This window comes from Podarcis pityusensis, assembly GCF_964106645.2.
Source record: "Podarcis pityusensis genome assembly, chromosome: 12".
Classification (NCBI taxonomy): Eukaryota; Metazoa; Chordata; class Lepidosauria; order Squamata; family Lacertidae; genus Podarcis; species Podarcis pityusensis.
In genome coordinates, this window is record NC_138037.1 from 8,339,092 (window position 1) to 8,362,511 (window position 23,420).

The 23,420-nt window shown below is 43.0% G+C and overlaps 1 protein-coding gene across 4 annotated transcripts in view; it reads left to right on the plus strand.

Moving 5' to 3' along the window:
* Positions 1-23,420, plus strand: part of CRHR2 (corticotropin releasing hormone receptor 2) — a 199,241-nt gene that overhangs the window by 83,063 nt on the left and 92,758 nt on the right. The gene's annotated exons all lie outside the window — the stretch shown is intronic.

Here is a 23,420-nt window from a genome sequence, read left to right on the forward strand (position 1 = left end):
CACCAAAAACTCCAAAGTAGAGCTTGGCAGTCGTGGAATAAGAGGAGAGGTTTTCTTGTGGATCAAGATACAAGAAGCAGAAATAAATAAATGGACAATTCTCCAAAGGCAAGGATGTAGAAAGTGGATGTAGAACGAGGACTGGCATGGTCTTGTCTTTGTAAACTGCATCAGGACTCATTCTGGTTGGGTAAAGTGATACATACCGTATTTTTCGCTCTATAGGATGCACCAGATGATAAGACACACCTACAGTGGTGCCCCGCAAGACGAATGCCTCGCAAGACGAAAAACTCGCTAGACGAAAGAGTTTTCCGTTTTTTGAGTCGTTCCGCAAGATGAATTTCCCTATGGGCTTGCTTCGCAAGACAAAATGTCTTGTGAGTTCTTGTGAGTTTGTTTCCTTTTTCTTAAAGCCGCTAAGCCGCTAAGCCGTTAATAGCCGCTAAGCCGCTAAGCCGCTAATAGCCGCTAAGCCGCTAAACTGCTAATAGCCGTGCTTTGCAAGACGAAAAAACCGCAAGACGAAGAGACTCGCGGAACGGATTAATTTCGTCTTGCGAGGCACCACTGTAGTTTGGGGGGGTGGAAAACAAGAAAAAAAATATTTTGAATCCCAGAAGCCAGAACAGCAAGAGGGATCTGGCTTCTGGGATACTGTGTGGCTGTTCTGGCTTCTGGGATAACCGCGCCAAGCCTCTTCAGGGCAGTGGGATGAAGGCTCCCCCTGCACGAAGAGGCTCCGCAGGGCTAAGGCAGAAGCCAGGACAGGCACGTCGCTGAAGGGGCGCTGCGCAGTTCTCCCTCTCTGCGCAGCGCCTCTCCTGCGAAGACCCTTCCGTTCCTCCTCCCGCTTCACTGAAGGGGCGCTGCGCAGCTCTACCTCTCTGCTCAGCGCCATTCACTCCATATGATGCACTCACATTTCCCCTTACTTTATAGGAGGGGAAAAGTGTATCTTATGGAGCAAAAAATACGGTAAGTCACATAAACCAACTTGCAACGAACAAACGTAACCTTCACACTGAGCCATCAGGCTTCAACTATGCTATTATTTTCAGTTAGGGTATTTTCTCAGATTAGGAGCCACCTGGCCATGAGCTTGTTTTCTATGAAACAGATGGAAAATGTTGAGACATCTGGATTAATAGATACAAAAAAACCCTACACCCTGACTGCAGGTATGGCCTTGGGTTTGTTCTGTTTCATTTTGTCTCTAGCATTATCCTATATAAATGACTGCTGGAAATAATTTTTCAGGGTTATTGGGTTGTTAAGAATGCTAACCACCTGTTTCCCATGTTTGCTGCAGCGAGTGTTAGCGTTCTGTGCTTTCATTTCCGAAGTATTTAAGCTGTTCCAAGGGCACATCTTGTTTTGTTGATGGAGTCTGTGTCTATTGTAACTTCTCCTCTCCATTCATGGCTGGAAAGCAATTCCTTTTGTATCATTCTGGGAGAATTTCAAAGTTCGAAAAGCCGACAAGAGTTGTAGAATAAACATGGCACATGAGCAGGACTGTAAATATCAAAATTCCACCTGTGTGCCTCACATTTTCTTGCTTGAGCTGCTGGTTACAGGGTTGCAGCACACTCAGTTCCACTCAAAGTAGACCCATTGAAATAAATGGGCCTAGGTTAGCCATAGGTATTCCTTTCAATGGGTCTACTCTGAGTATGTCTAGCATTGACTGCAAGTCAGAATCTCTTCCGCCTCCCCTATTTCTATCCTTCTGGCTTCTGAAAGCTCCTTAAAACATCCACCCAATAGAGCCAATGGATACCGCATAGTGCATTTAGTAGAAAGGGAAGTGATAGGCTGAGTTGCTGTGACATCATGGAATGTTTGCAGATCAGCTGGGATCTTAAGTGTGTATAGTATTGCAAAGTCACACTCTTCTTTCCCTCGCTTTTTTTTTTACTGACACAGTTTCAGATCTCATTACAGATAACAGCAAAAATCCAATGGATTTAGGATTTTGGCCATTGTTTGGGAATAGGAATGAGAGGATCTGCCAATTTAAGTTTCAGTTTCTCATTTTTCCCCAGTCTTTTCATTTCTCCATATTTACACATCAGTTTGCAGTTTGTTTCTTATCTAAGGTCCTCATGAAAATTCATCAGCATTTGATTTATTATCTGTCCTTCCCCATAAGGTCCTAGGGCAGGTCATAACAATTCAAAATGCAAAAATTAAAAGCAGTTCAAACGATTTGCAATCACATAATATGCAAATGTTTCTATGTTCTTCTTGCCTAATATGACATTTTTGCAAAGCAATTGTTCTTCCAAAAGGCATTTTCGTATGGAAAATTTTGCCATCATCTACACTGTTGCACACTTAACACCTAGTATGTGCAGATTTGTACACATGGGGTGAGCTCCCATTGTTCGGTCACAGCTCCTGTCAACCTAGCAGTTCGAAAGCATGAAGTGCAAGTAGATAAATAGGTACCGCTCCAGCGGGAAGGTAAACAGCATTCCTGCTCTGATTCACCAGAAGCGGCTTAGTCATGCTGGCCACATGACCCGGAAGCTGTACACCGGCTCCCTCGGCCAGTAAAGCGAGATGAGCGCCGCAACCCCAGAGTCGGCCACGACTGGACCTAATGGTCAGGGGTCCCTTTACCTTTACCTTTAACACTTTTTATGTGCAGATTTTTTTACACATTATTTGGCTGGAGAACTGCAATGCCAAATTCAATGCAAATTTTGAGGTTCATGCATTTTCAGAAGTGCAAATTCAGTAGGTTCACCTTTAAACATGGACTGAATCAAATATCTCCTCCATCCCTAGTTCACAGTAAGTTTTGCCATCTCATTTCCTTTCCTTCCACAGTGGAAACCAATTTATTGCTCATGCATTCATACAGCTTACGACTCCAATTTCCAGCTACAATCAGGCACTCTGAGCAATCCACAGTACAGTAAAAGTTAAATCAAAATGTACAATATACAGCACCATCAAAGGAATAAAAAGGGGCCCTCAGTTAATGATCTTTGAGAGCGATATCTGCATCCTCATTAGAGACATTGTTATCGTTTTACTTCGTTAGACTCCCCGCCACCTCTTGGTTTTGTTTCTTTTCATTTCCAGATGTTGCTTTAAAAAAAAACACACGTGGAGAACACGGCAATAATTGCACAGCAGAAATGGAATCAACAAAATTACTATGGAAACAAGTGCCAAACGTGAAGCACTGAGAGGGATAGAAATCTTTCACATTCTGTTTCATTAACGGGGAATATGGGGTACTATCTTGGCACACTTCCAAGGAAAAGGCTTAGAATTAGGGACAGGGAGAATTTTGATTCAATTTGCGTTGAAAGGTGAACCCACCAGATAGGCATTTCCTGATAGGCAGAAAACCCAGCCCAGGCATCCTTCATAATTTGTACATCCCTGAATTTTGCAGTGCAAGTCTCCAGCCAAGGACTGGGTAAAATAAATGCACATTCCAGTTTCTGGCAATCGCAATCACGCTGTGGCATTCATAGAATCATAGGACGGTAGAGTTTGAAGGGACTTCAGGGGTCATCTAGTTCAACCCCCTGCAATGCAGGCATCTCAACACATGGGTCCCCCATCCAATTTGAAACCATTCTGGACCCTGCTTAGCTTTGCAAATGTGCTAGCAGTTTTATTGCTCATGTCCTGCTTCCCCCTGTCATCTGGTTGGCCACAGTGAGGATGCTCAGCTAGATGTGCGTTCGGCTGATCTAGCATGAACTTAGCCTACTTCACTTACTAGTGTTTATGGGTAACAATTTCGTTGTTTCCCTTCTATTCTGATATATTGTAATAGATGGGCTTGGGAACTTTCAATGGACAGGTGGAATGCAGGTATCTAAAATAATAACTTTTGCATTCCTGGGGTTTGGGACATTCATAAAATTGGCCGGAGATTCTCAAGGTTCAAGGGTTTGGGGGTATTCTCTGCAACCTGCATCATTCAAGCAACCTTTGATTTGTGTGGACAGGTGGATTCAGTACCCCAAACCCTGGGCAGCCCCCATGTGGAATAACGACTCAAGACAATGGGCTATGGAATTAAAACTAGCCACAACTTTATTATGTTTCAGATGTGGGTAGACCTTGGCTCAGGCATTGGGCGCTTATCCCTCCCAGTCCCCTGCCGGGGATCTGGGGAACATCAGAGTTATACAGTGCGTGGGGATTGGGCTGGCTCTGGAGAATATATGTCCAAGTAGAGAGAGCCTGCCCCCATTACGCCGCCGTCGCAGGGGAGAGCAATGACAACCTCTCGCCGTACGGCCAAAGCCTCCCCTCAAAACAATGCCTTTAACGGGGAACCCTGGTATCGCTGCCGCAAAGAGGAGGGGCATGAGTCACCGCTGCACGCCCTCCCCCATTTAGGGAAGATAGACTAAAGGATTCCGCCCAAGGCCTGATACCACCAAAGTTGTGACATTTTGCTACGGGAAAGGCAAAACCTGCCAATGCAGGAGAATTCCTTTCCGGCACTTCAACAGCGACTTTGACGTAGCAGCGCTCACGTACCTCTGGAGAAAAGGCTAACCTGCAAAAGAAGGCTTAACTGAGGGTGGGTAGGGTGGGAGAAGCTCTGGAGCCAACTGACAATTCCCAGGTAAGATCCTCCCCCATTGTGTGGGAGATGGTCCCTCCCTCTACGTGGCCTGATCACCTTGGCAACGCCTCCCCAGGCGGGATTGGGCAGCTGGCTGAGGGAGGCGGAGACCTCCAGGTATCCCACCTGGGGAAGGCAAAGCCAAGCCTGTGCTAATGGTGCCGCATAGGGTCCAGGGGGCTGTGTGCGACCACACAAAGGGCACCCCCCATTTAATGTGGGGGGCGGTCCTTCCTTTTCAAATAGAAACTCTTCCTTAACTATTGGCTCCTCTTGAAAACATAGACAGTTGATGGGATAAAGGTTGGTTCGGTAGACATTGGTGTTCCACTGGTACCAAGTTTGGAACTCTGTAATTCCAAAAAACAGAGGGCAGAAGGGGGACTTTCCCAGTCCCTATTTATTACTTTAGCAATTACCGCCATAGAGGTCAGTTTCTAGGCATTGATGTCTGCCTTGCTTACTAATGGACTGTCTGGCTGAGTCCTTGCCCACACATTGCATCCATCCTAAGAAGAAGCCATATGCTTTGAGCGTTAATGGCTAAGTCATTGCAGGTGCTGAAAGCATTCTGATCAGTTACACATGTCCAGGAAAGATGCCTAACTGTAAATCCATCCATTTTGCTCTTTGAGGCTCCATTTGGAAGGTACGCTTCTTACCAAATAAAACCACCTCTTGACTTCAAAGATGCGCTGTCCAGAAAGATCACATGTCTTCTTAAAAATTGCTCAATCTAAGCCGGCTAGCTTCCCAGGAGAATTTCATTATTTCTGTATTTCAAACAATCTCGCCACTGATGTATCTTCTGCATCTAATGATATACCCCCACCCATTGATTTTATTTTATTTTTGCAATTTGTTCTAGCACAGATTTGTCCAACAGACCAGAACTCCTTGGAGAAGGAAGGCTGCCAAAGTATATAGATAGATACAGATTGAAAAATGAATGGAAACGAGGGGTGTGCAGAGGTCATACCTGTTTTTCTAGAGAAAAGAGGGGGTGCTGCTTATGATTGGAAGATTGATTGATTGATTGATTGATTGATTTAATGAAATTTATCCACCACTTGAGGGGACGCGGGTGGCGCTGTGGGTTAAACCAGAGAGCCTAGGACTTGTCGATCAGAAGGTCGGTGGTTTGAATCCCCGCGACGGGGTGAGTTCCCGTTGCTCGGTCCCTGCTCCTGCCAACCTAGCAGTTCGAAAGCACCTCAAAGTGCAAGTAGATAAATAGGTACCGCTCCTGCGGGAAGGTAAACAGTGTTTCCGTGCGCTGCTCTGTTTCGCCAGAAGCAGCTTAGTCATGCTGGCCACATGACCCGGAAGCTGTACGCCGGCTCCCTCGGCCAGTAAAGCTAGATGAGCGCCGCAACCCCAGAGTCGGTCACAACTGGACCTAATGGTCAGGGGTCCCTTTACCTTTACCTATCCACCACTTGAGAGAGAGAGCCCTCAAAGTGGTTTAGAAAGAGAATAAAGCAATAAAATTATTGGTAAAAACAACTCTTTAAAATGTTCAAAAGTTAAAATCAGCATTAAACTGAAAACATATTACAACATACATCAACATTCTACATGCCTGTGTAGGCTTGTCTAAACAAAAACCTTTTTTAGCAGGCTATGAAAAGAGTATAGTGAAGATGCCCGCTTGATGTCCATAGGCAGGGAATTCCAGTGCATAGGTGGTGCTACCCTAAAATAATGATATTATTATTATTATTGTTATTATTATTATTATTAATTTGTTTACAGCCCTATACCTGCAGGTCTCACAGGAAAAATTATCACACATTACAGTGGTACCTTGGTTTTCAAACACCTTGGTTCTCAAACGCCAAAAACCCGGAAGTAGGTGTTCTGGTTTTCAAATACTTTTTGGAAGCTGAACATCCGATGCAGATGTCAGCTATTGTTTCCGGGGCACCTGAACCAATCAGAAGCTGCGCCTTGGTTTTCGAACATTTCAAAAGTCAAACGAATTTCCGGAATGGATTAGGTTTGGCGCTTTTGTTTTTGCTGTTTATTTTGTGTTTTTGTTTTTGTGGCTTTTTCGGTTAATTTGTTTTTGTGACTGTGTGGGACACAGTTCAGCCACTGTGTGACTGCGGAAATGGATAAAAGTCCCCATTGCAGGTAAGAAAAAAAAAAGGAATTTTAGTTTTGATCATCTACAATACTGTCTTATTTCTTTTATAGTACAGTACATTGATTATTGCTTTCATTTTATGGATCAATGGTCTCATTAGATAGTAAAATTCATGTTAAATTGCTGTTTTAGGGGTTGTTTTTAAAAGTCTGGAACAGACTAATCCGTTTTGCATTACTTTCTATGCAAAGAGGTCATACTAGATCCCTGGCCAAAAAAGGTTCTGTCCCTTTAAAAGGAGGAGCTAACTCCCATCAGATGTCAAGGAAACAAACAACTATCTGACTTTTAGAAGACATCTGAAGGCAACCTTGCTTAGGGAAGTTTTTAATGTTTGATTCTATTTTTAATATTCCATTGGGAGCCACCCAGAGTGGCTGGGGAAACCCAGCCACATGGGGGCGGGGTATAAGTAAATTATTATTATTGTTATTATTATTGTTGTTGTTGTTACTATTATTGCCTAGAAGGAACTATGGTCCTACTTACCTTTTGTCTGGATTTTCTTTTTCTTTTTTTGATACAATTTATTAATTTTATGATAACAAAAAACCCAAAACATTTCAAGCAAATATTTAACCCATAAGACTTAATTGACTTCCCTCCATTCTCCCTCCTAGTTCCATTATTTTATACTGTCCATATAATCTTATATTCTTAACCGTTCAATTTTAAAACCTCATTCATCTTGCTACAAGTGACTTTTGGAAGTTCAACTAACATAGAAACTTATACACAAAGCTTACATAATATGCAATAACATTTCTCCTTTTTTAAAAAAAAAAAAAACAACCAATGTCCTTTTTCTTCCTTGGAATTCAAATTATCTAATATGTCCTGCATAGTTCAGTATTTTGTTTTGCCAGTCTTCTTCATCTTCTTTGGCAGTGGCTTCTTCCTTCTGTAAAGATGGGCTGGTCTTGGCCTGGCATCCACAGTCAAATACCGGAGCCAAGTCTGTAAGTCCATCAAATCCTGTACATCTCAGTATCATAACTTTTTCTGGAGCAACAGTAAACTGCTCTGTGTGGCTACCAGCTAGGCTTCGCTTGGAGCTCTCCAGGGTGCTACTACCCGTCCTGCTCATTTGACTGGTCAGACCTCACCTGGAGTACTGTGTCCAGTTCTGGGCACCACAGTTCAAGAAGGACACTGACAAACTGGAACGTGTCCAGAGGAGGGCAACCAAAATGGTCAAAGGCCTGGAAACGATGCCTTATGAGGAACGGCTAAGGGAGCTGGGCATGTTTAGCCTGGAGAAGAGGAGGTTAAGGGGTGATATGATAGCCATGTTCAAATATATAAAAGGATGTCACATAGAGGAGGGAGAAAGGTTGTTTTCTGCTGCTCCAGAGAAGCGGACACGGAGCAATGGATCCAAACTACAAGAAAGAAGATTCCACCTAAACATTAGGAAGAACTTCCTGACAGTAAGAGCTGTTCGACAGTGGAATTTGCTGCCAAGGAGTGTGGTGGAGTCTCCTTCTTTGGAGGTCTTTAAGCAGAGGCTTGACAACCATATGTCAGGAGTGCTCTGATGGTGTTTCCTGCTTGGCAGGGGGTTGGACTCGATGGCCCTTGTGGTCTCTTCCAACTCTATGATTCTATGCTCTGTGTGGCTACCAGCTAGGCTTCGCTTGGAGCTCTCCAGGGTGCTACTACCCGTCCTGCTCATTTGACTTATGAACCTCTGCTTCCTCTAAACTTGCTCAGCTCAAACCTGATCTCTGCTAAACATGACATTGTTTACTGGATCCTGACCTGGGACTTGCAGCGCATGATCTTGGGTCCTGGAATCTGTGCCTATATCCCCCCACCCCGCCTGCCTGAATACACACACATAGAGGCTAAAACCTTATCCCCCTGGCCAGCACCACCACCTGGGGCAGACCAGAAGGTTTGCCGATACGGTGGTGCCTCGGGTTAAGAACTTAATTCGTTCTGGAGGTCCGTTCTTAACCTGAAACTGTTCTTAACCTGAGGTACCACTTTAGCTAATGGGGACTCCTGCTGCTGCCGCACCGCCACCACACAATTTCTGTTCTCATCCTAAAGCAAAGTTCTTAACCCGAGGTACTATTTCTGGGTTAGTGGAGACTGTAACCTGAAGCGTCTGTAACCAGAAGCATCTGTAACCCGAGGTACCACTGTATATTCTTACTATTTTCCAGTGAATGCAGTCAGAATTCTCCCTGCAGTTGAGAACCTTGACTGTTCCTGCTTGCAAGGAGTAAAGGGTAAAGGGACCCCTGACCATTACGGTAGGTCCAGTCGTGGCCGGCTCTGGTGTTGTGGTGCTCATCTCACTTTATGGGCCGAGGGAGCCGGCGTTCAGCTTCTGGGTCATGTGGCCAGCATGACTAAGCCGCTTCTGGCGAACCAGAGCAGCGCACGGAAACGCCATTTACCTTCCCGCCGGAGCGGTACCTATTTATCTACTTGCACTTTGACGTGCTTTCGAACTGCTAGGTTGACAGGAGCAGGGACCGAGCAACTGGAGCTCACCTTGTCACGGGGATTCGAATTGCTGACCTTCTGATCGGCAAGTCCTAGGCTCTGTGGTTTAACCCTCAGAGCCACGCGCATCACTTGCAAGGAGTATTCTGTGTTAAATGAATATGTTTAGAATTCCCCTCAGTTATCTTGACTTCTTATTCCCCCGTAAGTTTTGCCATTTCTGCATATTCCGTAAGTTTTTGTATCCATTCTTCCTTTGCTGGGACTTCTTTGCATTTTGGGGCAAGTAACATTCTTGTCACATAGAGGAGGGAGAAAGGTTGTTTTCTGCTGCTCCAGAGAAGCGGACACGGAGCAATGGATCCAAACTACAAGAAAGAAGATTCCACCTAAACATTAGGAAGAACTTCCTGACAGTAAGAGCTGTTCGACAGTGGAATTTGCTGCCAAGGAGTGTGGTGGAGTCTCCTTCTTTGGAGGTCTTTAAGCAGAGGCTTGACAACCATATGTCAGGAGTGCTCTGATGGTGTTTCCTGCTTGGCAGGGGGTTGGACTCGATGGCCCTTGTGGTCTCTTCCAGCTCTATGATTCTATGATTCTATGATTCTTGCCACTGTAGTAGCATACATTAATAAGTTTCTATACATTTTAGGTACAGTAGTTCTGTCCCTATAATTCCAGAAATATTTTTTTTTATAAAAGAATGGAAATGGTTTATTGAACATTTACAGAGAAATTATAAACAGATAAAAACATTGGCAGGGTTATTGTAACAACCTGCAGTTTTATAAGAGTATATATTTAAAGAAGATGAATAAATGAGCAAATTAAGTTAATATGGATATGCAGAAGATATTCAAAACAGTTTTAAGGAGCTGCAGAAAGAGGGGGGTGGAAGTCAAGTTCTGAAATGTCAAAATGAATGTAAAATGTAAAATTAGTGAAATGTATAAAAAAGTGAAATGTATAAACTTGAAAAGAATGAATGAATAAATGAATGAATGGGGAGGGGGATAGAATTCCCCTCCATGCCCAAAGATTGAGAGAGAAGCTGGGATGTGTGAGGACTTCCGGGATAGGGTTTGATCCATGCCCCATCCCACTTTAAACCCACATGTAGCAGGGATGCGGGTGGCACTGTGGGTTAAACAACAGAGCCTAGGGCTTGCCGATCAGAAGGTCACTGGTTCGAATCCCCGTTACGGGGTGAGCTCCCGTTGCTCAGTCCCTGCTCCTGCCAACCTAGCAGTTCGAAAGCACGTCAAAGTGCAAGTAGATAAATAGGTACCACTGTGGCGGGAAGGTAAACAGTGTTTCCGTGTGCTGCTCTGGTTCGCCTGAAGCGCTTTAGTCATGCTGGCTGCATGACCTGGAAGCTGTACACCGGCTCCCTCGGCCAGTAAAGCAAGATGAGCGCCGCAACCCCAGAGTCGGCCACGACTGGACCTAATAGTCAGGGGTCCCTTTACCTTTACCTTTAGCAGGCTTGAAGGCGACTAAAATTAAACACCAGATTTAATCATGCCAAGCTTTGTATCGCGTTATCAAATGCAAGTTCAGTACACACTGTTATAGCCAGTTGGTAGCATACTGAGAAAACAAGGACAAAACTGTGGATTCTCTTTGCCCTTCCAATCGCCCCCATCGGAATTGTATACAGCCGGGCGTGCAGAGATTATGCAAAGGATGCCCATTTGCATACATTGAATCATGTAGGCTGCATCAGCTAGTCAGTGGGGAGTGCTAAGGCATTATGTGGGGCACAGAATCCCCCAAACCAGTGGGAATCCTGGTATAACTGCCCGAGCTCAGATTATGGGGCTTGACACAGCCTTACCCCTCAGACGGAACCATTCCAAAGCCTATTACAAAAGAGGTGAGTCATTTAAACTGTTTTTATTGCCACGACGCTGAAGACTAGGGCCTGATTTATAGACAACTCGGGCTGTCAGAGAGACATTAAGTCCCGGAATTTGCTCTTGCTGTTGAATAAAATGTACATCATAAAGCGCAGCTCACAAAGGGAGCTGATTTAATTCTTCTCTTTCTTATATTGTCGCTGAATGTGCTGACAGAACACTCTGTGCTGCATAGAGCAAATAATTAGGGATGTATAGAATTTCGGGAGGAGATCAAAACCTCTCCTTCCTTCCGAATGCCTTTGAATTCCTAGGAAGAACATTTATGCTTGAACACTGTCTTCTACCACTCCATCTTCCCACCTTTGTTGGACTCTGCAGACATTATTTTATTTTGGAAAAACAGTCGCACTGAAAAAGTGTGCATGGATGTGGTATGGTGGACAGAGTCAACGTCACTGGGTGGTGACATGAGAATGCGCAGTGTGGGGAAATGATATTGTTCACTGCCATGCCGGACGTAGGCGACTACTGTTACCGACTTGATGTCGTTAAACTACAGAATTCACTCCCACAAGCTATAATTATGGCCACCAACTCTGTTGGCTTTAAAAGTGGATTTTATAAATTCATGGAGGGTGAGGCTGTTGATAGCTATTGATGGCTATTGATGTCTCTGAATACTGGTGCTGTTGTCCTTGGGTATTGATTGTGGGCTTCCCATGAACATCTGTGTGAGTGCCTGGAGACGGTTGGAGGATGGATGGTGGCTAAAGGACTGAGGTTGAATCCTGACAAGACAGAAGTAGGCGGGTAGGTGGACTAGATGATCCTGTGTGAGTGTCTGGAAGCAGTTGGAGGATGGATGGCGGCTAACAGATTGAGGTTGAATCATGACAAGACAGAAGTACTTTTCTTGGGGGACAGGGGCAGGCAGGTGTGGAGGGCTCCCTCGTCCTGAATGGGGTAACTGTGCCCTTGAAAGACCAGGTGCGCAGCCTGGGAGTCATTTTGGACCCACAGCTGTCCATGGAGGTGCAGGTCAATTCTGTGTCCAGGGCAGCTGTCTCCCAGCTCCATCTGGTGCACAGGCTGAGGCCCTACCTGCCCGCAGACTATCTCACCAGAGTGGTGCATGCTCTGGTTATCTCCCACTTGGACTACTGCAATGCACTCTTCATGGGGCTAACTTTGAAGGTGACCCAGAAACTACAACTAATCTAGAATGTGGCAGCCAGACTGGTGACTGGGATTGGCCACCGAGACCATATAACACCAGTCCTGAAAGACCTACATTGGCTCCCAGGTGATATCCGAGCACAATTCAAAGTGTTGGTGCTGACCCAAAATTGTTTAATCTCAACATCATCTTGCGGCCCTTGGGTATATAATTTTTTGAAGTATCTCTGGAAACACTTTCTAATGTCCACTGGATTCTGGATGTTTTTTCCATCAACCTCTAAGTTTGTGACAGTATTTAATCTTTGTCTTCTCTTCAACTGCCAAGCTAGCAGTTTTCCACATTTATTCGCCGACTCAAACGTTTTTTGTTTCATTAATTTAACCTTCCATTCAATTTCCTGATTTATCAATTTAGAATATTGTGTTTGATAAAGTTTAATTTCTCTCAGAGTTGGCTGTGACTTCGGATTCACTCTTAATTTCTTCTCTAATTCTTTTATTTTTTCCAAGATCTTATCTTTTTTCTCATTTTGTGTTCTTTTCTTTACTGCATTCTGTTGTATCAAGAATCCCCTCATTACAGCTTTACTTGCGTCCCAGATTATTCTTTTTTCCACCATGTTATTCATATTTATCTCAAAATAGTCCTTCAGAACTTTTTGGGCCTTCTTGGTAATTTCCTGATCTCTAAACAAATTGTCATTCATCTTCCATCTAAAGGATCCAGTTGGTAATAATGTCATATCCATCTTTACTGCATTATGGTCGGAGCAGGTCTTTGGGCAGATTTCCACTTTTCTGACCTTAGGTGCCAGGCCTCTGGAAATCCATATTTGGTCGATTCTTGTCCAGGTCAGTTGGGCTTCAGAAAAGAATGTTCCCTCTCTTCCTAGTGGGTTCTTTGTCCTCCAAATGTCAATCAAATCCATATTGTCAGTCATTTCAAAAAAGGTTTTAGGTAGTCTGCCGTCTTTTGTAACATTTTGACTTTGTGACTTGTCCATGTTAGTTGATACGACCCCATTCATATCTCCCATCATTATGATGTTGTTATAATCTAGGTAGTCCAGCATTGTCTCCTGCAACTTCTTGTAAAATTCCGATTTCCCTTCATTAGGTGCATAGATTCCTAATATCAGCAGTTTCTCACCTTGATGTTGTATCTCAATAGCCAAAATTCTTCCATGTTCATCTTTAAATAGGAATTTAGGTGACAGGCTCTCTTTTGCATATATCACCACACCTCTCTTCTTAACTTTGTCGGACGATACAAATTCCTGGCCCAATCTTTTATTTATTAACACTTTTCTCTGGAGCCTCGTCACATGTGTTTCTTGTAAACAAATAATGTCCAATTGTTCTTTTTTTAATATATGAAATATTTTCTTCCTTTTTTCCGGAATGTTACAACCATTAATATTCCAGCTCAACAGTTGCAGAGACATCCTGAACTATCTGGTTATTTTTCAAGGGGTGGTATCTTCTCAGGGTCTTCGGGTTCCACAGATGCTGGTGTTGGTACTGGCGTTGCCTCAGGCCCAGAAGGTAGTTCAATTCCTTTTTGAAGGTCTTCTCCGTATGTAGACAAGAATTTGTCTCTCTCTTCCAGTGTTCTCACTTTAACCTTTCTCCCTCTAAAGGTAAAAGATATTCCTTGGGGAAATTCCCACCTGAATGGAATTGCGTTGCTCCTTAGTAGTTTAACAAGTTCAGAATAGGCGGCTCTAAGATCAAGCAGTAGTCTTGGGATATCTTTATAAATTTCAATTCTTCTATCCAACACCTCCAGTGATTTTACAAAGTGTAGTCCCAAAATCTTATCCCTTTCCTCCTTTGATCTCAATGTTATCAAACAGTCTCTGGGCCTCTCCTTCTTTATAAATCTTCCAAGTCTGAAAGCTGACACAATTTTAAAGTCCTTTTCTTCCAAGTTCCAGAACTTGGAGAATTCTTTGGTCAAAAACTCAGTTAGATGTCCTTCTTCTGCCTCTTGTAGTGATCTAATCCTTAAGTTGTTCTCACGGTTTCGCAGTTCTATCATCGAGAGATAAATCTGGTGTTCCCCGACTTGTTTAGTGAGTGGTCTTACCTCTTGCTCTAAATTTTCAAATCTTTGTCTGGTGTCCTCAGTCAATTTCCGATTTTCTGCTGAGGCCTCCGTTAACTGTCCAATTGCTTGTGCATTCTGTACCACTTGTGTGGTTAATTTATTTAGACATTCTGTGTTTTTATCAATCTTTGCTGATTGCGCATCTGCTTTCTTGTCCAAAGCTTCCAATTTTTCAAAAATTTTGTCTAGTACAGAAACAGATGCTCCTGAGGCCATATCTTCCAGTTGTAACTGCTCTGCTTCGCCCTCTCCCTCCACTTCTGAGGGCAAAGTAGGCACAGATGATCTGCGTGTCTGTGAGGCTGAGGTTAGAGTTGTTAGAGTTGTTTGTTTAGCTCTCCCTCTTTTTCTTGTGCCACTCATTCCAACGTTATCTGTCAGTCAAGGTCACACTGAGTTGTTCCCATGGGAATGGAAAGGTCCAGAGCAAGCAAACAGCAAGGGAATCGAAAGTAAAAAGTGCATGTAAAATCACTGTTATAATCCAATCCTCTAGAGGGAGCTTAATCTGTCTTTCAGAGTCTAATTTAATGTCCAAGAACCTTCAAATACAAATGTTTAGCAGAGTTTATAAATGGTCACTTTGTTGCAGACAGTGCTTATTTATCTCCAAAAAGAATGTTTCAAATTTAAAAGGTCTCAATACCCTCAGATTGTTTCAAGTTCCAATATACAGTATCCAAATCTGCAATGCTGACAGCTCCCTTAGTACTCAGGCAGCTCCTGACTCTGGGTTTCACCTTTTAATTTGTAATCCAATAAGAGGAGGAAAGTCAAGTGCAAATAAAAATCCCAAATCTTTAACTTAAAGTCTTTACTTTAAGATGCAAGTTCAATAGATGCTTAGATCTGTAAAACTTAGAGTCTCTTTCTTTCAGCCTCCACTCCTCCAGCTGATTGCTTTTTTTTTCAAGTTCAATGGCTGCGGAAGACGGACTTCCTGCTTCCACGTCTCTCCGCTCTCAGCCAAGTTCAAGCCAATTTAAGTTTCCCTTTTAAAGTCTCAAATTCAAGTGATTCAGTCTTTTACTCACAAGTTAGTTGCTTTTTCGTCCGAATCCGTAATTTAGCAGGAAAAGGGATCAGCGCTCACCGACAGTAGCAGCGCGGCTTCGCTCCTCAGGCTGTGAAACAGCTCACAGCGCCGCAACCCCCCTCCGTGCTCCGGAGCCCCTTACGGGGTTCCTTCTGCACTTGGAGGGTCGCTCTAGGCGCCCACCGAGCCTCAAGACCCCAGGCTCTTGCCGCCTGGGGTTTTCCAGAGTGGGTCTCCGCTTCGCCGTAGCGGACGACCCGTTGCCTGCGGAGCCTCCTCTCCCGTTCAGAAGAGGACCGCCATTGCCGTTCGCGCCGCCCCCGGAAGTCATTTAACCTGGTAAAAAACGGACTATCTAAATTGTCACAAGAAAATAGGACAATCCTGAATTCTAAAATAACACGACAAGAGATTGAACAAGCTATCCAGAACATGCAACTTGGCAAATCTCCAGGACCAGATGGGCTGACCTCCAAGTACTATAAGACATTAAAAGACTATTTGATACAACCTTTGATGGAGGTCAGCAATGAAATTATGGAGGGGAAGAGGGCACCGGAGTCGTGGAAGGAAGCGTTTATCACATTAATACCAAAGTCGGAAGCTGAAAAGACACAACTTAAGAACTACCGTCCCATCTCTCTTTTAAATGTGGATTACAAAATATTTGCAGACATTCTGGCAATTAGATTCAAAAAAGTTTTAAATGAAGTAATTCATAAGGACCAGGCCGGCTTTCTCCCAGGAAGACATCTGTTTGCTAACACAAGGAACATTATTGATATCTTGGAACTTTTGCAAACAGACATAAATACAAAAGCAGTCCTAATTTTTATAGACGCGGAGAAGGCCTTTGACAATATCTCTTGGAAATTTATGATGGGAAATTTAAAAGAGATGGGAGTGGGACGGGGTTTTGAGAATGGGATTGGGGCGATATATTCAGAACAGAAAGCTAAACTGATAGTTAATAATGTGGTTACAGAAGAGTTTAAAATTGAAAAAGGGACACGACAAGGTTGCCCTATTTCCCCTTTGTTATTTATTTCGGTTCTGGAAGTGCTATTAAACATGATGAGAGAGGATCGGTTGGTGGAAGGAATTCAGGTCGGTCAGAAACAATATAAATTAAAAGCTTTTGCAGATGACCTGGTTTTGACCCTGCAGAAGCCAGAGCCCAGTACGAAAAGAGTATTACAACTGATTAATGATTTTGGTCGGGTGGCTGGATTTAAATTAAATAAACAGAAAACTAAGGTTTTGGGGAAAAATTTGACGGATACAGAGTCAGAACGGTTTCAGAATGAGATGGAACTTAACGTGGTTAAAAAAGTAAAATACCTAGGGGTAAACATAACAGCAAAAAATCTAAGTCTATTTAAGGACAATTATGAAAAATGCTGGACAGAAATTAAGAGAGACCTAGATAGTTGGTCAAAATTGAAACTTTCTTTGTTAGGCCGAATTGCTGCTATCAAGATGAATGTATTGCCAAGGATGTTGTTTTTATTTCAAACACTTCAGGTCTTGGACAAAACGGGGTGCTTTCAGAAGTGGCAGAGAGACATTTCTAAGTTTGTCTGGCAGGGCAAAAAGCCCAGAATTAAGTTTAAGATATTAACTGATGCAAAACAAAGAGGGGGCTTTGCCCTGCCAGACTTAAAGTTGTATTATGAAGCCGCAGCGTTCTGCTGGCTAAAAGACTGGCTACTTCTTGAGGACACTGATGTGTTGGATCTGGAAGGGTTTAACAATGCTTTTGGATGGCATGCATATTTATGGTATGACAAGGTTAAAGCAAATAAGGCCTTTAAGAACCATATTGTCAGAAAATCATTGTTTAATGTCTGGACAAAATATAAAGACTTGCTGGAAAATAAAACACCAAGGTGGCTTTCACCTTTGGAAGCCAAGGCCCGAAAAAGACCCAATATGGAGGCTAAATGGCCAAAATATTGGGAAATACTAGAAAAGGATGGAGACAATTGGAAATTGCAGAGTTTGGAGAAAATGAAAGACAAAGTGCGAGATTGGTTACATTACGCTCAGATTAAAGAAGTTTTTAAAAATGATAAGAAACTAGGGTTCCAGGTGGAGAAATCGAAATTAGAAACAGAATTGTTAGAACCAAAGATTAAGGTACTTTCAAGGATGTATAACTTGCTGTTGAAATGGAATACACAAGATGAAACGGTTAAATCGGCTATGATAAGGTGGGCACAGGACATTGGGCATAATATCATGTTTGAGGACTGGGAGAGGTTGTGGAGCAATGGATTGAAATTTACTGCATGTAACGCTCTGAAAGAAAATGTAATGAAAATGATTTATAGATGGTATATGACCCCAGTCAAACTTGCCAAAATTTACCACCTGTCTGATAATAAGTGTTGGAAATGCAAAGAGTGTGAGGGAACGTTCTTCCACCTCTGGTGGACTTGCCCTAAAGTGAAGGCGTTCTGGGAAATGATTTATAATGAACTAAAAAAGGTATTTAAATATACCTTCACTAAGAAACCAGAGGCTTTCCTTTTGGGTATTGTCGGCCAAGGGGTGGCAAAGAAGGACCAGACATTTTTTATGTATGCAACAACAGCAGCAAGGATACTTCTCGCAAAACATTGGAAAACTCAAGATCTACCCACACTGGAAGAATGGCAGATACAACTGATAGACTACATGGAACTGGCTGAAATGACCGGCAGAATCCGTGACCTGGGAGAAGAGAGGATTGAGGAGGACTGGAAGAAATTTAAGAACTATTTACAAAAGTATTGTAATTTGAGTGAATGCTAAACAAGATGCTAGATCAAAATAACTGAGCACCACTAAATTTAGAAGTTTTTAAGAAAATAAGTAAGACTGTGAAATTTAGCTCCTTTTGAGAATTATAAGATTATGAAATATAGAAGGGATATAAGAATTTAAATAAGATGATAAATTGCTGACAAAATGTTACAACGATGAAAATGGGAGCGGGAGATGTGAGGAAGTCCAAAGAAAATGTGAAAATATGTTAAGATCAATGTTACATTGTTTATTATGTTTATCTTTATTGTAAAATTTAATAAACTGCTTTAAAAAAAAAAAAACAAAGTGTTGGTGCTGACCTTCAAAGCCCTAAATGGCCTCTGCCCAGTAGACCTGAAGGAGTGTCTCCACATCCATCGTTCAGCCCGGACACTGAGGTCCAGCTCCGAGGGCCTTCTGGAGGTTCCCTCCCTGTGAGAAATGAGGTTACAGGGAACCAGGCAGAGGGCCTTCTCAGTAGTGGTGCCTGCCCTGTGGAATGCCCTCCCATCAGATGTCAAGGAAATAAACAACTATCTGACTTTTAGAAGACACTGGGCTCTGTCGGGTGGCACCGGGGTGGCACAATGGCTGCTGGGTGTCGGGGGTGGGCTTCTGGGCCACATGGGAGCTTGAAAGGTAGCACAGCAGTTGCTATCTGACTTTTAGAATACATCTGAAGGCAGCCCTGTATAGGGAAGTTTTTAATGTTTGATGTTTTAGCGTGGTTTTAATATTTTGTTGGGAGCAGCCCAGAGTGGCTGGGGAAACCCAGCCGAATGGGCAGGGCATAGATGATGATGATGATGATGATGATGATGATGATTTTGGTTGGCCAGTGTGAGAACAGGATGCTGAAGTAGATCTTCAAATATCTCAAGGAGAGGAAATACAATAGCCACCTTCAAATATCTCAAGGGCTGTCACATGGAAGATGGAGAAAGCTTGTTTTCTCCTGCTCTGGAGGGTAGGACAAGACAATGGTTTCAAGTTACAAGAAAAGAGATTCCAACTAAACATTAGGAAGAACTTTCTGACAGTGAGAGCTGTTGGGCCTTGGAACGGTCTCCCTCAGGAGGTATGAACTCTCCTTCCGTGGAGGTTTTTAAGCAGATGTTGACTGGCGATCTGGCATGGATGATCTAGTTGAGATTCCTGAATTTCAGGGGGCTGGACTAGAAAACCCTTGAGGTCACGTCCAGTTCTACAATCCTGTGATTCTCTGATACTAGATGGGTTCTTCCTATATTCGTACTCCTTAGATGCCACAGTGTGACTGTGTTGGAGAAATTTATAAGGGGTTCCTAGACTGGAGGTATTCCTCCCAAAAAAACCCAAAGCAAAAGATGCAGGTGCTAAGTGAAAAGATAGGCCTTTATGGAAAAGCAAATGTGCAGAGGGACAGCCTTAAAACTAAGGAGGAGGCTGCAGAGAATCACATCCAAAGCAATGTTTTCATACACTCCCAAATTACACACATGATCTCTATTCACCAGTCAAAGGATCACAGCAGTCTTAATAATTGCAACCCAATGTCATCATCCTGAACCAATCACAATCAGTTGGCTCTTCAGATCAGCCCTCATCATAATATTATGTGATTACATACAATCATTTTTCAATGTCTTTCTTTATTAAGACTTTGACTAATTTTCCTATTCATTAAATGCCTTCCAAATGCCTTTCATCTATCTACAAAACAATGGAAGATTAATCACAATTGCCACGCTGAGCCCTTTCTCTTTTTGTGCATACAATGGCCACCATAGATTCTAAAAGTTTATTTTATTTGTTTTTGTGTGTGTGCGTGTTTGTGTTTTCTGGAATGGATATTCACTGCATACAGTACTAGTTCTGTACTGTATAAAGGAAGGAAGGCAAAGGCCTTTTTAGTTTAGCTAGGACATAAACTCAAAAGAAAATGGGATCATCAAAAGGATACAGTTTTGTGAAATTATAATTTTCTCTGTCAGCTGCAGCCTGGAACCCAAACACTGCAAACACGGAAGTAAGTGTTCCAGTTTGCTAACTTTTTTCAGAAGCCAAACATGTTTTGTTTTGAGTGTTACACTTCTGATTTGAGTGCCACACTTCCGTTTTGAGTGCTGCGCTGAGGTCTGTCTGTTTTTGCTATTTATTTTGTGTTTTTGTTTTTGCGGCTCTTTTTTGTTTTGTTTTTGTGACTGTGTGGAACCCAGTTCAGCTACTGATTGATTGATTGATTGTGTGACTGCAGTGCACTGTTTATTGCTTTTATTTTATGGAACAATGGTCTTGTTAGATAGTAGAATTGATGTTATATTGCGGTTTTAGGGGTTGTTTTTAAAAGTCTGGAATGCATTAATCCATTTTGCATCACTTTCTATGGGAAAGTGTGCCTTGGTTTTGGAATACTTTGGTTTTGGAACGGACTTCTGGAACGGATTAAGTTTGAGAACCAAGGTACCACTGTATTGCCATCTGGAGCATCAGAGAACCTGTCTCCTCCATCTCCTGCAGGACAGCCCTTCAGATTATTGAAAACTACTTTTATGTCTTCCACATAATCTTCTCCAGGCTAAGCATATCCAGCTCCTTCAACTATTCCTCATATGGCTTGGTTTCCAGACCAGTCGTCCTCCAGAGGTCATGTTCCACAGGACTCTGACTCTCCAAGTTCTCCATGTCTTCCTCCAGTTACCTGAGATCCTGAAACCAAAGATGCTGGGACCTTTGTTGAGCAAACATGTGCTTGACCAGTGAGCTAGGGCCCCTCCTCATAGGTAGCAACCAACAGTTCCTCAGAAGGAGTTTCTTCCAGGGGAGGCAACCCTGGTACAACCCGGTAATCCAATCACACACACACCATGGCTTCTTTCATCTCAGGTCACTATTCTTGCTTTCCTGAACCATCAAAGCTTTACCTTCTCAGCTCCATCAGATGCCAGTTATCATAACCAAAGCGAATATATAGTCAACTCTTCTAATAGTGCCTTGAATTCAGTTGTTGCCATTCTGATAGCCAATGCCAGTGTCGAGTAGTGGTTAAGAGCGGTAGTCTCGTAATCTGGGGAACCGGGTTCGCATCTCCGCTACTCCACATGCAGCTGCTGGGTGACCTTGGGCTAGTCACACTTCTTTGAAGTCTCTCAGCCCCACTCACTTCACAGAGTGTTTGTTGTGGGGGAGGAAGGGAAAGGAGAATGTTAGCCACTTTGAGACTCCTTCGGGTAGTGATAAAGCGGGATATCAAATCCAAACTATTCTTCTTCCTTCTTCTTCTTCTTCTTCTTCTTCTTCTTCTTCTTCTTCTTCTTCTTCTTCAGTTTGCATCAGCTAAGCATGTTTACTCAGAAACAAGTCTTACTGAGTTCATTGGCTTTTACTCCCAATGAAGTTTGCAGCCTCGTTATTTCATAAACAGTTGCTTCCAGTATCTTTTTAAATTTATCCTTCCAAACATATTTTTCAGCTTGAGTACTGGAGTGTTGATTGAAGTTTGTTCAGCTACAGAACTTTGCCTTCACTCACAAAGAAGTGTTCAAGGTTGAAGGATCACCTGCAACATGTTTTCTCTTTGTTGTGAACAGAGTACCCAAAATATAAACAATCCACAAAAAATTGTGGTTAGGTCACAAGCTCACCTAGATTTTGATTCTGCAGCTATGAAGGTGTTTCAAATAACAGAGTAGTTTCAGTTTTACACTGGTGTAAAAGAACAGATGAATTCTAATCTTGGAAGAAGAGGGCATTGCATTATGATCTGCAATACTGTTTCTTCCTCTTTCAGATATGTAAATCTTCTCTTGATTCCTTTGTGGCTATATATTTATAAGTGTAGTCTTTGCTTTGCTTTCGATGTCTTTGTTCTTTAGAATTCTCTGTTGTGATTGTACTTCCTGGACCACAAATCGTTTTTTATTATTATTGCAACTTGTGCCAGGAGTATAATTGGCAGCTCTCTTGAAAAGAAACAAACCACAAAAACATAAATTTCATTATTCTGTAGAAAGTTTTGATATTTAGCAAAGTAGACGTTCAGTTGCTTTTGTTTTATATTTTGGCATCTTGCTAACAGTGAGTTTCTCCTTTTGATTGGAAAAGCTCAAGAAAATGAAAAGTGTTTTTGATTCAATTCTTCTTTGCTTTTTCCCCCTTGCTTTTTTCTTTCTTTCTGAAGTTTGAACAAAAGTTTGCCTTTGTTTCTGCAGTTACTTATATATTGAAGAGCCATGTACTCATTCACACTTTCTGGCTTTACTAATGATATTTGCTTTCGTTAACCAAAATGGATCCCAACCAAGAAAATAATCAAAGAGAGAGGCTGATGGATTGGTGCATTAATTTCATGCTATCGGCAGGAACGGACCTTGGTAATATGCTGTCGTGTGTGAGGCGAACATTTGACAACCTCCCCACAGCCCTTGCAGTGCTGGGTAAACAAGACATGTGCTTTGGGAAGAAGATGTGAGGCTCTGGCAGGGAGTGAACTTTCCAGATAGATACAGTACGACCACATTGCGTTCATTTAACTTGTGCTATTTCAATCTTGTGTGGTTGAAGCCAGCTGTTTGGAATTGTGCGTGTTAAATGCAAGCAAGGCAGAGAGGAGAGCTTAAAGGGTGTCCCAATGTAGAAAGAGTTTTTGAGCTCTCTGACTTACCCCTGTGTGGCAAGGCCTGCGCAGTGCGCCAGTTCTGGGATGCTATCATTGTGGGAATGTTCAGGGAAGCAGGAGAGGATATATTGTTTATTAATATCCTTCCTAACTTGTGCTAGCAAATTCCTTTACTTAGCAGAGCTTCACATTCCCCTTTTAAATGCACAGTGGATAACTGGTTGCAGGCTTGTGTAAGCCTCTCACTATTAGGTTCCTGGTAAGTTCCCTTATGGGGGATGCGGGTAGCGCTGTGGGTTAAACCACAGAGCCTAGGACTTGCCGATCAGAAGGTCGGCAGTTCGAATCCCCGCGACGGGGTGAACTCCCATTGCTCGGTCTCTGCTCCTGCCAACCTAGCAGTTCGAAAGCATGTCAAACTGAAAGTAGATAAATAGGTACCGCTCTGGCGGGAAGGTAAATGGCGTTTCCATGGGCTGCTCTGGTTCGCCAGAAGCGGCTTAGTTATGCTGGCCACATGACCTGGAAGCTGTCTGCGGACAAACGGCAGCTCCCTCAGCCAATAAAGTGAGATGAGCGCCGCAACCCCAGAGTCAGTCACGACTGGACCTAATGGTCAGGGGTCCTTTTA